The sequence below is a fragment of the Phalacrocorax carbo genome, chromosome 9, assembly GCF_963921805.1.
Source record: "Phalacrocorax carbo chromosome 9, bPhaCar2.1, whole genome shotgun sequence".
NCBI classification, from domain to species: Eukaryota; Metazoa; Chordata; class Aves; order Suliformes; family Phalacrocoracidae; genus Phalacrocorax; species Phalacrocorax carbo.
In genome coordinates, this window is record NC_087521.1 from 15,410,645 (window position 1) to 15,426,053 (window position 15,409).

Here is a 15,409-nt window from a genome sequence, read left to right on the forward strand (position 1 = left end):
ATCCACTAGTCTAGTAAGAATAACTAACTTTTGGTTAAAAGCTTATTAAAAAAAAATACAGAAAGAAAGGAGTTCCTCTGGCACAGCCATGTGTGCTTTAACAACCACAAGCATCCCCTGCAGCTCGATGCTGAAGGTTTGCTTTGTTCATTTGCACTTCTCTTTGTTTTACCTTTTTAGTCCAATATTTAGTCCTCTTTCCACATGATTTTTTTTTTTTTTTGGTACAGTAGAAGCATTTTCTCTGTTTTTTTGTTTGTTTATTTGGTGGGGTTTTTTTGTTTTGGGGATTTTGGGGTTTTTTTTAGCATGGTTGTAACTTTCTTGGGTAAATATTTTATGTATTTTATGTATTTCATGTTGCAGACATCCACAATTTTGGTTTTGAGTGGATGTCTTACCTATGTGCTTATGTAGGCTCTCCTCACCAGATACATTTCATTCCCAGAGACACCAGCATGATATCTAACCTCTGTCAACTTACATCCTGATGAGTAGTACAAGCTTTCTTCATTAATATATCTTAAGTCTTCATCAGTCATCACTATCCTTTCACTGCTAGCAACTGCAGAAGGGAAACACCATCAACCTTCCCTACTCTGGGATCTTTCATTTTCAGATCACAACATTTGGGCTGTCATTATACTAGGATGCATACGTCTAGAAAGGACACCCCATGCCTTGTTTTGGGCTCACCAAAGAAAAGTTTGTTTCGGTAGCATAATATTAGGCATTTGCAAAAGATATCACCCAGACAGGATATCTTCTAGCAAATGTTTACTCAAAGAAATAACTTTAAAAGGTTAGTCACATTAAACCAGTGACCTTCTGCGTTACTAGCATAAACAAAAAAAAGGAACTGAGTTTCTTTTTCAAACTATAACAATTTTTAAGTCAAAATGTTGGTGATGACAGTGTTCTGTTGCCATAGAAAGGATTGCAACCTCACAGATCTGGCTTTATTACTAAAACTTGCAAAAACAAGTTATAAGCAGGCATTTATATATCCACACACATAGATGAGTCAGCAATGTGAGCGCAACACAGGAACAAGGGTCCCCAGAGCTGCTAAACTAGCTTACTGCCTGACCTCAGGCAAGCATATGTAATCGCTTGATTACAAGCACTCTTAAGCCTACATTACTCTTCTGTAGATCCACCACTAAAACATACATGATTCTGTCTGGGAAGGTCCCCTTTCTTTATTTTGGGAAGGTCTGTTAAAAGGCAGGCCTGGAGATTGTTGATGACGATGCCAGATGAATCATCAGCCATTGTTTCTGAGAACAGTTTGCAAATAGCTCTGAGGACAGTCCAGCCCAGGCTCTTCCTGTTCCCCAGAGGTAAAGTCAGGCAAGAACCTATGCTGGGAACACAATGTATTCTGGGTTCCTGTGAAACAACTGCCCCTACCCACAGAGTGCTTCATGGGTGAAGAGGTTGTTTGTAAGACAGCTGGAGACCACACAGCTACGGAGCTTTGAAGTGCATCAGAGGCTGAGCAGGAAACCCATGGAACACTAACGTGAGATGGTATTTCGTATTTACTACATCACCTTCCTTGCCTATAAAGCAGGCTGCGTATTGAGTTAAACAGAACTACCTCAGACTGTATGTTTAAGCTTCAGTCAACAGATGCTGATAATGACCTAATCCAACCATAAAGACAAAAATCTTTTGACTAAATAAAAACGTAAAAAGACAGTTTTTGCCATCGCGGTCTTCAGAAGCAGTCTGACCCTGCAGGGCACAAAGCACTGCTTCCCAGCTTGACAGTCAGAGTACAGCAGCCCTCAACAGAGAAGGAAAGCATAATGCCTGCTTCTTCTTGTTGATACTGCTTCCCTCCTTCTTGGCTGAAGCAGTTCCCTTGTATTTATTTCTCTCAGACATCAAAAATACAAGGGAAACCACTATTTGCATCTTTTGTGAAAGACGAGTACCTGCAGCATAATCTCAGTGTTGAAGTCAACAGTCTCTCATTATTTCCCTGCATACCTTCATGAAGCAAGGAAGAAAGGCTGGATCTTTCAGACCTCAAGGCATTAAAAGAGCCTTTACTCTTTTGAAGGAAAACTGGATGAATTTGATACATGAGGAAGAATTAGGCAGGGTCGAAGATATGCATGGAAGAACTGAGATAGAGTTCAGCTAAAGCTTATTTCAGTTACCTGCTGTGCCATACCTTCCTATATAATTTGGGCACAGCCCTACAATGTACCTCAGTTCTCCATCAGCAAAAGAAAATAAAAGTCCTCCCGTAATCTAAGGAGCAGTCAGGTTCAGTAATGGGAAATTAAACATATCATCCATAATTTGTCAAGGTGGAATGAGCAAAGCCAACAACATTAAAGCATTCACTGTTACTAGACCTTGTATGTGGCTAAAGTCAACAGTATCGGTATAGATGTTCATATTCTGTAATGTTTATAGAAATCAGTGCCATCAAAACCGTATCCATGCATAGCTTCATGTTTCTTCCCAGTTTCAACCACAGTAGCATGAAGATTAGGACATGGGGAGCTCATAAGTTTGTTTACTGCAACTCTCTTGATAACTGTGCCTAGATACAGGAAATTGAGGTGGAGTTACTACTGCTTAGGCCACTTTCTCTGATCTCATTTTATAGTGGATCCATATTAGCTTTCTATGTGTCAGATAGTGTCTTTTACAACCTTCATTTTGTTGTGTAGGTCTTTACTTTTTTATGGCTGAACTACCTGTGTAAGCTGCCACGGCACTCAATTACAGTGTATCTAGGTACCTAAATGCAAGACCCTAAAGCCTAAAACAAGCAGACTAATTGATATTTTGGTTACTTAGCCTTATTTTCTCAGACCAGTCAAGACCATTTTTAATGCAGTTACTCTTTGCAACACAGCTGGGAAAGGGTACCTCACAGTGACAGGCAAGCAAGGCTGCTGCTCCGGTCCTACCCCCAAGAGGTTCATGGGAGAGATCATCCCAGAGGATTCAGCATAACCTGTGTGCCTGCCTTTCTGCTTTTCAGTGCTTTCACTGCCAAAAACAAAGAATGAAGCTTTTTGTTTGAGAGCTAGTTAGTGTGTCCATGAGCTTATCCCTGGAGAATTGCGCAGCTGCAGAGTGATATGGCTAGAGATGGGGAGGAGAAAATTTAGCTTAGCTTTGCCTCCCTGGCCCTGGGCAAAATTTGTTTATTACAGCCAAACAAGAATTTGTACCTCTCATAAAACTGCATCTTTTCTCTTTGCCAAAAGAGAAAAATATTTCCCTTTCTCTCAGCAACAATCCTCTCACTTAAAATGCCATGGAACATTGACTGGCTGTCTATTTCCATTTTAATTAGGATCAGCAGCATATTTTCTTAAAGAAACATTATCTTCAATGAAAAATAATTTTTTTCAGGCAAGTCTCAGTGATACCTGGATGGGTTACCCATGGCGTGGATTCACCAGGCCCTGCCTTCCTCCGTCACTCCTGGCCACAGCACCACATCTGAATGGAGCAACGTTCATCCCGCTGGCATCCAGCCCCATTCTGCCTGCTTAAAGCTGCCTCTGTTCTCTACAGGAATCTACTTACCAGCCTGTCAAAGGTGAGCACACTAAATATATCCTTACTGCCTAATTTATTTACCTTTTGTATCAGCCTTGGTGTTGTTTTATTTGGGTTATTCTACCACTGACATTAGGCTGCATAATTGAAAGTTGATTATTCTGTGAAACTGGCAGCTGTGAGAGGTGCTGATTTAATAGCCCTGAAGACCTGATTCCTCAAGTTTATGTGCAGTGGGACTGAGTACAGGTAGTGAGAATGCAAACTGCCCACAGGAGCAGCTCTCCATGGCAATTTGGAGGGGAGTCCCTGAAACAGCAAAAGGAAGCCAGCCTCACTGCCCACTCAGTCCACAAGGCAGCACTACAATTAGAGGACACTTCATCCAATAGATGCCAAACTGAGATAGTGTTCAAATGAACTAAGGAAGAAAAAGGCCGTATAATTGGGACACTTCTAGATAGGGAAAGAACAGGATATCCTAAGAGATGGCAAGTTACACCTAGATTCTGAGTATAACTGAGGCTGTCTTATAGTTAAGCCACAGTGGTTCAGAACTGCGACTGCTGATGTCTCTGCAAAACCTGTTCTGTAGACTACAAATTTGTCATTCTGGCACCTTCTAAAAGTCTGTATTCATTGTATGACAGCAAAGTGAAATAATTGACTCGTGGGTGTGGGTGTGTAATAGTGACAAATTTGAGGCTAGAAGAATTCCCCACATCCCTTGGCTAATGATTCCCAAATTTCTATGCAAAACAAAAATAATCTCCCTGTTTCAATAAACTATAGTGAACAAACCTGATGCTAAAACACACCTGGCTGAGTCAGACTTAATGTTGGAACAAAACAAAACACCCTACCCACCCTAAAGTGTAAGGTAGTTTCTCTTAAGAAAAACAGGAAAGCTGATCTATGAATATGGACAATCAGAAGACTTTGTCAGAAGGAAAATCGGTCATCCCAAAGACTCTGAAAATTGCACAAGAAGAGGAAAAAGACTTAAATGTATTGAACATGAGAAGATAACAACTTCCTCTGCTTGTAGATTCTGTAAATTACCTCCCAAACTCCCCAGGGAAGCTGGGACTAGAATTTAAAGTCTTCTACTCATATGACTATCCAGGTGAAGGATACGTATATGGGAGTCTCGCACAGCTGTCAATAACTTATGACGTCAATGTATTCCTACCTATCTAAAACACCAGAGAGATGGGGGCAGGTGTGTGTGTAAAATTTTTGTAGTATCTCTGTAGGGGTTTCTAAGCAAGTTGGCCTAAAGTTTTAGAAAAGCCCTCCGGACCCAGCTGAGGAAGAGTCATTTCCTTTTTCCTGGCAAACGACTGACCTTTTTCTTCAGTGTATTCCCTTGGAGACCTCCTAATCCAGTGTGTATCAGTGGAATTAAATAAAGTGTGTGTCCTAGTCATTCTTGTCGCATGCTTGTACATGAATTTCAGTTGCTAATGATAGCTATACACAACCCAAGCTTTCAATCTCCCTCCTTCACAGCCTGACGCATTTTAAAGTTGTACCTTTTGTGGATAATTTTCTGTGCAGGAGAGGAGGCAGAAATACTGAAATACCATAATAAAGGTTCTTATAGTGATATTTCCAGTTAAGTCAGAAACAAAAATTGCCAAGAATCCAGTTTCCTTGGAGGTGAATCCTATTCTCCGACCTTTTCTTCCCAAATCAAGACAATGAGATAGTTCAGACCTTATGTGGATTGAGAACTGAGATTTCTAGTCTTTATTAAAAGATATCCAGCTAGAAGAAAAAAAGGCAACACAGCACCCCCTTATAGAATGTCTAGTATAAAAATTGTTATGGTTTGCCCAAATATTCAATTCCCTTCCAATCTGGGGCATCGGAACACAAAAAAATTAAACAGCTTACAGTAAGAGTAAGTTATGCAGCAGTTTGCCTCTCTGAGTTGAGGGCTTCTTCTCAAGAGGAGCCTCTTAGATGCATGAGATTAGAAACTGTATGCTCTAAGTATTAATCAAAGTCTAGGAAGAGGTGGGTCTGAAGTGGAAGCCATTAGAGATCTATTATTTTATCAGCATCCTGCTCACATTTGATATTAAAACAGTCCTGCACACCCCATCTCTTTTTTTTTAGCTTAATGTACCAACAACTATTACAAAAAAATATATTTTAAAAACATGTAAACAAACTGCCTTGTTCTCATATTGACCTGGTCTTTACTATAAGTGTAAACAATCAACTTCCATATATTCTTTAGTGCCTTTGCCAGTCTGAAGTCAACAACCTGTCTCCTAGATTTAAGGATCTGATTTATAGATTAAGAAACCATGTTACATATTTCTTACAAACTGCCATCCTAATGCCCTTACACACTACTCTGTTCAGTTCAACCCTCCTCCATCTTGCCAGGCAAGAATGCTGTGGAATGACCATTCCAGCTGACAGTTATGAGTGGTTTCACCAGGGCTTCATTCTCAGTGGTAGCTCAGCTACATGCCATTCACACTCCATCTCAGACCAGACAATTTTGGCTTTTTTTTTCAGTAGGATTCAAATTTCCAGCCTAAGCTTGCTTCTCATAGTTTTGTCATATACTCCATTATCATCATTTGCATAAGTTTGCAGCCAAAATATTAATCTTTTCTTCCTTGGGAAAAAGAGAAATACCTAGGCTTTCTCAGCTGAAGCTGTAAGGAGTTCATGGGCAGTTTACTTTCCTAAGTAAGGACAAGGAACTTCTTATATCAAAGACTGAAAACAAAGGCTTCTTTTTTCATTTCAATATTAATGACAAACTACAGATCTTTGGATGAAACCATATTGTAATGGTCTAAAACTTCTTGTAAACAACCTGGTTTTATATATTTGCTTTCAGGCCATTTAAAAACTGGTATTTCTTTAACTAACTCCTTCAGTTTCCCAGATTCTTTATTAAAAACTGTTAAATGTACATGGGACACATGCACAATACTGCTCAAAGTCTGCCTTAGCCCCAGGACTCTAGTTTTTTCCTAAACTGCTCAGAACATCTGCTCATGCTCTTTTTTTTTTTTAAAAACTATGTTTCCTTCAGTTTGAAAAATTGTCCATACAGAACGTTTTCTTTGCTACATTAGAAAAAGTTAATGCTTTCATCCTAAAACAATCTAAATGATAATGCAAGTGTCCACTGTGCTTCCTATAGTGGGATGTTAAATATGCATAAATTTATGTGCTTTTTTCTCCCCCATGAGCGTATTTTCCAGACCTCTGGTGACACATGAAATGAAGGAAAACATTTGAAACTAGTTACCTCCCCCCAAAAATATACTGCTCTTCAATAAAGTGTCATTTTTGCATGGAAAACAGCATTGCTCACGTTTCCGAACTATATTTCCACAGATAATAGGGTAGCTAGACAGGATACTAACTCAATGTGAGCAGTAGAAAGTACTCAAGAACTATGTACTGTAAGAAATAAGAATGCTTTCTCTCTTCTATTCTGCTGTCACTGACTTCAGGCTTATTCAGAGTGCAGCTTTACTGAAACTTCTGTTTGGATTCTAGTGAAACTTCTCCACTCCCATTTTGTGTTGTGTTTTTTTTTTTTTTAATTCATTTTAATCCCATTACTGTGTTTTGTTTAGAAATTATTTAGGCCTAGGAAGAGTTGAAAAAGTGTGTTCTTTCAGTCTTCGGTTTCTAGGTGGTCAGAATTGTGTGACACTTGTACAATCCCATGACTTGTTCCATCCGCTTTCTACCATAGTTCCCCCCATTAGGGTCATGATTCATGTTCATTTCTTTATGGTCTGTTCATTACAGCAGTAAATATTATGTTTAAGTTAAATAATCAACTATTCTAAGCCTTGTATTAGTATATATTATAGACAATCCTTGCCTTGAAGGGCTTCAATTTAAATACAAAAGATTGAAGGAAAGAAGTGGAAAAAGGGGTGGAGTCGCAGAGAAATTCAGGAATTTGCAGAGTCACAAGTCAGGGCTTGAATTCCAGGGTCCTGTAGTTCTTTCCATAAATCTCTCTACCCATTTTATCAAGACAAAGAATCATTCCAGGAGAAGTAAACAGAAAATAGGTGGTCTTTATTCATGTAGTGCTGCCACAACCAATGTTGGTCAATGACAGAGGGTGAAGTAAAGATTATCTTGACTTTATAATGTTAGAGTACCCCAAAAAAACAAGTGTATAAAATGACATAATTCAAGAACATAAGAAAACCCCAAATAAAGCAGATTTTCAAAACTTGGTCTTTAAGAGAAATTTAGCAAAGGTACAGGGTTTAGGTTTTTTGCTTTTTATCCCCTCACCACATCACAGAATCGCAGAATCATTAAGGTTGGAAAAGAACTCTAGGATCATCAACTCCAACCATCAACCCAACCCAAGACCACCATGCTTCCTAAACCATGTCCCCAAGTGCCACGTCTACACATTTTTTGAATAACCCCAGGGATGAAGACTCCACCACCTCTCTGCGCAGCCTCTTCCAATGCCTGACCACTCTTTCAGTAAAGAAATGTTTCCTAATATCCAATCTAAACCTCCCCTGATGCAGCTTGAGGCCATTTCCTCTTGTCTTCTCGCGAGTGACTTGGGAGAAGAGACCAACACCCACCTCACTACAACCTCTGAAAGGTGGTTCCAGAGAGCAAGAAGGTCTCCCCTCAGCCTCCCCTTCTCCAGACTAAACAACCCCAGTTCCCTCAACCTCTCTTCATAAGACTTGTTCTCCAGATACTTCACCAGCTTCATTACCCTTCTCTGGACACACTCCAGCAACTCAATGTCCTTCTCATAGTGAGGGGACCAAAACTGAACACAGTATGCAAGGTGTGGCCTCACCAGTGCTGAGTACAGGGGCACGGTCACTCCCCTACTCCTGCTGGCCACACTATTCTTAATACAAGCCAGGATGCTGTTGGCCTTCTTGGCCACCTGGGCACACTGCTGGCTCATGTTTAGCTGGCTGTCAACCAGCACCCCCAGATCCTTCTCCACTGGGCAGCTCTCCAGCCACTCCTCCCCAAGCCTGTAGCATTGCATGGGGTTGTTGTGACCCAAGTGCAGGACTAGGCAACCTTGCCTTGTTAAACCTCATGCAACTGACCTTGGCCCATTGATCCAGCCTGTCCAGATCTCTCTGCAGAGGCTTTCTTCCCTTAAGCAGATAAACACTCCTGTGCAACTTGGTGTCATCTGAAAACTTATTGAGGGCACACTCAGTCCCCTCATCCAGGTCATTGATAAGGACGTTAAACAAGACTGGCCCCAACACTGAGCCCTGGGGAATATCACTTGTGACCAGCCACCAACTGGATTTAGCTCCGTTCACCACAAGTCTCTGGGCTCGGCCATCCAGCCAGTTTTCTACCCAGCGAAGTGTATACCTGTCTAAGCCGTGAGCCTTCAGCTTCTCTAGGAGGATGCTGTGGGAAGACAGTGTTGAAGGCTTTGCCAAAGTCCAGGTAGACATCATCCACAGCCTCTCCCTCATCCACTAAGGCAGGTCATCTGGTCATAGGAGTTCAGGTTGGTCAGGCAGGACCTACCTTTCATGAAGCCATGCTGGCTGGGCCTGATCCCCTGGTTGTCCTGCACATGCCTGGTGAGCACACTCAAGATGAACTGCTCCATAAACTTCCTTGGTACCGAGGTCAAGGTGACAGGCCTGTAGTTCCCTGGATCCTCCTTCTGGCCCTTCCTGTAGATGGTCATCACATTGGCAAGCTACCAGTCATCTGGGACCTCCCGTGTTAACCAGGACAGCTGATAAATCATGGAGAGGGGTGTGGCAAGCTCCTCCACCATCTCCCTCGGTACTTTTGGGTGAATCCCATCCAGTCCCACAGACTTGTGAGTCGCCAGGCAGTGTAGCAGGTCATAAACTGCTTCCTCCTGGATTATGGGGGTTTGTTCTTCTCCCCATCCCTGTCTTCCAGCTCAGCAGGGAGCTAAAATGTCCTTTGCTCTGAGTACATTTTGCTGTTTATAGTTGCCTAAATAGCTGTTAAGGGATCTGTTATGCCACCTTCCCAACCTAAACAATAAGAAAATTTCCAAGCAGAGCCAGCCTCCTCCTCTTGGGACAGGTAGTCATTATGGGCAATGAAAGCTGCTTGTTCCAAGGTTCAGCATGACAGTCCATTTCAATAACTGAAGCGAGCATGTACCCAAGAACATTAGTCTCCATCTTCTCCTAACAATATTTGAACAGGCATTTGAAATGAAATGTCGTGATTCAGAAATATAAATATAATTCCCTTTACATCATAAGTATCCTGGTGATGGTGGAAATAAGTGTCTTAGATGAACGGTAGATTAAGAGTCAAAAACCCTGTCCCCTCCCCAGTCAGCAAGCAACTGTGTGAATTTAAATAAGCCACTGAAAACCTCTTCCATGGTTTCCCTACATATTTATTTTTATCTAAAGAGTTATATCAAGAGTTTTATGAAACTTAAGCGAGCTTTTTAAAGTCCTTTTTACATCTTCAGAGGAAAGATGTTTAAGTGTCAGATATTACTAACAGCAGTAATAAGAGTAATACAGCAGACACACAAATTAATACCATTCACCCCTAAGGTTTAATTATATCTTGGGCTGTTTCCTTGAGTTATCTAGTCAGTAACCTATTATTTTCTTAGACTCAAAGTACCAAGAACCTTATCGAGATTTTAGGTTTTTTTCTTTATGAACTCTCATTGCAAGTGAAAAAAGGGCCCTCATCTTCACTGTGAACAGAATTAATAGAATTAACACTAATAATTTAAGAACTAAAAGCATATAGTATATCCAATCTGTTGCCATGTATTTCTTTTAAAAACACCAAGAGCTAAAGTATTCTTCTGGTCCTTCTGTTACAACCAAACCAAAGTAAAGAAAGAGCTAGACAAGGTGGGTTTTATTTGTAGCCTACATAATGCTATGCAGCATTTACCTTAGAGGTATCCACAATATCATCTGATCCCAATTCTATTAATTCAAAATATTTTCTTGTAGTAATATTGGGTTTTTACATCAAAACGTTAAGAGAGCGGGGTAAGGTGTGTATATATACACTCACACAAAAAAAGGTAGCTTTATTGACATATTTAGTGGTATACTTTTATATTTATTACCATACATATTAAAGGGGAAACTTGACAGAGCATCTGTTTTAGGACAAACCTAATTTCACAAGAAACAAGTTAAAGATGTACCTCTTCCCAACAAAATCAGATAATTTTCCTAAAACACCCTCAAAATGCCTTCCAAAATACTGAAGCATGCACACACCTAACTTTAAGCAAGAGTTAATCAGTCCAGCACAGAAACTTCAAAAGCATGGATTTTCAAATGCAACCAGCATCTTGCACTTGTACATAAACCAATTTCTTATGACAGCATCAGATGAAGTGTCCCATCAATGAAACACGTATGCACAGGCATAATGCAAGTGCCTTGTAGGAGAGACCTTGCACTTTTGACTTTCCGCTGCCCTGTACCTCTCATGACCACTGACACTAGTACAAGTTAGGTATATACTTATCATTTTCCAAGGGTGTGTCCGTTTACATGCATGGTGTGCATCAGTGTTGGTAACCGTAACAAGAACAGAGCTGTGACAAATCATTTTTATGTGTTCATGCTTGCAAATGAGAGCATTGCAATCAAACTCAACATGGCAACTCAGAAGTGTATGGTTTCTTAAAGAAGCGTAGCTACAATTGATCTCTGCATTGGTTCAGTTAGTGCTCATACAGTATCATCACTGCTGTAACCAGCAGCGGTAATAATTTGCCGTGGTTTTAAAAAAAAAAAGTCAAAGCATTTTATAATGTTAATTTTCCTTCAGAACTAAGGAGCTTAACAGCAGCTAAGTCATAACTAGTTTTATGGGAAACGTAAAAGATAATAATAATGAGTTGAATAACAATAACAACATTTAGCACTTACGTAGCCCTGTGTACTTTCAAAGTACTGTACAAATACTAAATAATTCATTTTAATTAAAAAGGCTTTTAAAAGATTAAAGGACCTTTGAAATAAGTGAGAAGTGTTGAGGTAATGAGCAACAAGAGAAAGATCTGGCCCTGACTACCTTTGTGTTTGAAATTTATTAAGTAACTAACACTGCAACCTAAGCTTAGGGAAAAATAATGCTTAACCACATGGAATAAGCCTTTGGAAGTCAGTGAAGTTACTTGCACAAGTAAAAGCTGTAAGATCAAACCCTAAATTATACATCACAGCTTTTACAACTTTTCATGGGTTTTTTTTTGTTTGTTGGGGTTTTTTTGTTGTTGTTGTTGTTTTGTGTTTTCTCTTTTTCTTTATTCCAGAGATTTCAGCTTTTCAACATACCAGACAAAAAGTCCCACTAACTTCACCAGGAGCAGTCCCTTAGCAATTTTTTTGTGCTTTCGAAGAAGGTGTTTGTCTTTCCTGAATTGTTCCATACCACGTCAGCTCATTTATGCTCATAGCTATAAAACGAAGCAGCTTTTTTTTTTTTTGTGCAAAACCACACCTTTCTATTTCTACAAACAGGGCTTGTTCTCAGCGGTCCTGCCACCTGCCATTAAGAGAAACATTGCACTTCCAATTGGAGACCTTGCTTTTGTTCCTCATAAGGAGAAGGTTGCCAATAAAAGGACAGTATATTGCACCAACTTCCACAGCCTCATTTTAATTGTTTTTACACACTTTGCTAGGAGCCGCTCCTCTAGGGTGACAGTTGTATACCAGCTGCCATTCTTCTTGTCATACTAGCCCAAATGTCAGGGCTGCATACAGCAAGCAAGGATACGCTTCAGCTTCTTCTCACAGCTAAAGGCCATACCACCTGATGTACAAATTTTCACTCTCTTTCCTCATATGACTGTCCATCCTTCCCTTTTCTGACTCACTTTTCCCTTTCACAAGAGATCTATATGGACTTGGGATCCATCTCCCTATCTTGTTTTTCATTTTCAAGCATACTAAATTTTAATCCACACAGCATTAAACTCTCAAAGGCAATTTTTCTAGTGCAGGATCAATTTTGTACCTAACTGATCCATGTAGTGCTACAATAAGCCCAGCCAGTCATTGCTCTCTCTACTGAGAGGAAGGAAAATATCTGTCTGGCTATTGAATTTCATCAATCTCTAAAACCATTTCCAGCAATCTGTTCCAAAGATATTTTAACTAAATTTATATAAAACATCCTTTTTGTTTCTCAGAGGTATATTAGTTTCTTCATATTGTGCTCTCAGAGGTCACTGGTGATACATGGATCTCTGGGAGCATACCATATCTACAACAGGCATTCTGTAAATGTGAAAAAGCAGTGAAGTACTGATTTCTGGTCAGTAGATTTTATGAGAATGAACAAAGAATTGCTGCTTACATCTAAGACCTTATAAACTTCTCTATGGAAAAGATAGGGAAGTGTACCACTTAGGCATGTTATATTCTCCATTGAGGGAGGTGGTACAGGAGAAAATAGCAGAGTATAAATTAGTGGTGGCAGCACATATAAAACTAGAGGAATAATGTACCAAAAATAATCAGCAGTTCGCGTTTACTTTTGGAAGCCAAGATATACTGTGTGTAATGTTGGGCAAAGTTAGGTGAAAGCGTTTGGTGGAGCAGCTTGTCTACATACATTTAGGAGTAGCTTTCATGCAACCACAACCTGAATAAGAAACTAGTATTCAGGATTTCAGTTCTGTCTATTCCAGCATATGCAAAATGCCAGGGCTCTGGGCTTGAGCATTAACCCAGTGTTTTTAGAGGACTAAAGTTTAAGCTCTGGAATACAGATTTTAAACAAGCCAGAGATTTTAACAGGAGAATGGGAGTGAGAAAGGGGCAAAATGGGACATGTTCTTGTACTTGATGCTACCAGTGGGAAACATGAATCCCTTATTCCCAGTCCATGATCTGCAGTAGACTCGCTGACTTCTAAGTCTATATGCCTCACTGTCCCCATCTTAGAGCGTGGTCAGTGACTGACTCTTATCAGAGCTAAATGAAAATACAAGTATTGCAATAATTTTTTTTATCATGAAGAGGAGAAAACAGAATCAGATCTGCATAACAGTTTTGAGAAGAGATGACGTATATTAGGCAGCTATGTTTAATATTTTTCACTGGTAAAGTTTACATTATCTGCATATTTCTCTTTCACAACCTTTGATGGAAGTCAGGTATGTTGCAAGTTTAGCACCTCTCTTGCAGGCATGCAAGCTGTGGTTAAAAACAGCTGGCATCTGGCTCTGGATCCCCTCTGTCATTGATGGCCTGCCTGTATGACCTTGAGTGAGCCAGAGCAGACCTCAGGAGAATTATTCCTTGTACAGAGGATCAACTCACAGCCATCTGACTCAAGTCTACTTCCGCTTTGTCTCTTATGATTTTGCCCTTTGGACCTTAGTGATACTTAATACATTGATGTTTCTGAGACACTTTTGTATTATAGCATTACAGGCCATAAATTCTGACAGATCTAGTGAGGTCACAAGCAAATTAGAGCTCTCTCTTCAAGATGGATGAAGTTCAGCCATAGTTCACAGTCACAGTGACTGTATTTTCCAAAGCATTCTGTGCAATGTGATAACATGAGCTTCTATCAGCCAGCAACAAGGAATAACAAGATGTCATTGTGGATATTATTTCTGAGAGGCAATGATAATTCACTAGTATTTGCACAGATTACTGAGAACAGGTGTGCAGCAAAGTTGATTCCACTCATTTATATTAATAGGTGTATTAGGGTATTGTATCTTATCACAGTAATTAACTAGAGTGAATTGAGTTAAGGAGTTGACTAGCAGCTAACTAAAAATTAATGAGGGGCCATACAGTAAAAAGTAACTCTTTATGCTGCCACAAGTAAGCAGAAATACTCCTTTACAGCTAAAATCTGAGGTCTTTTGCCTTTTCCCTTGAAATAGCCAAGTGAACTTTCACAGTATGCTGGGAAGGCGTTGCTGCTCAGATTTCTCTAAAAGTTTTAGGCATATTTGAAGGTATGAACAGCAACAAAGCCAACAAAACCTCCAAATTCAGGTCCTTCAGATAGGCAAAAGATGTAAGGAATGGATAAGCATTCCACAATTCCACACACATGGAAGAGCACAGCTAGACTAGCAAACCTGGCTTCACACATTTTGCTTTCCTATGGCACATTTGCATTACCCAGGTAAATCCCTCAACTGATCTAGAATCTAAGAGGGCCAGCTCAAACCGTTCTGGGTAACAACAATGCAAAGCTAATCACCTCCCCTTGATTTCTTTTTTTTTTTTTAAGTACATTTAAACTGCAGTTTTGAGTCACTGTCATGTACAGGTACATCCATATAACACAAATAATATACTGTTTTAGTAATGTGTGTCCCTTTGTGTTGCAATACCTGAATCACAGACATTTGCCTGCACAGGCAGAGACCTGTGCAGTCCACCTCTATGCCAAAATAGGCTTGTTCTCTACAATTATTCTGAAAGGATTGTCTCAACAGGTAGAAGTTTCAAGGCACATGACTTCTGCCACTTCTCTCGGGCAAAGGATTTGACAAATCAACAATTTCTAAAGTTCAAAAGGCTTCTAACCTCCATATTTTCTTCTCAAAAGGTAACTCCAGTAGCCTTACTTTTGCTGAGGAATGCAAAATATGGCAGCTAGTTTTCCCTACTGTTTATAAAGTTCAATTACCTGTGGACAGCTACACAGAATGAGAGAGTGGTGGAGGTTAAAAGGGACCCTCAGAGATCACTTAGCCCAACCCTCTTGCTCAAAGCAGGGTCAGCTACAGCCGGTTGCTCAGGGCCTTATCCAGTCACATTTTGAATAACTCCATGAGGGAGACTCCACAACCTCTCCTGGCAACCTGTTCCTGTATTTGACCACCTTCACAATA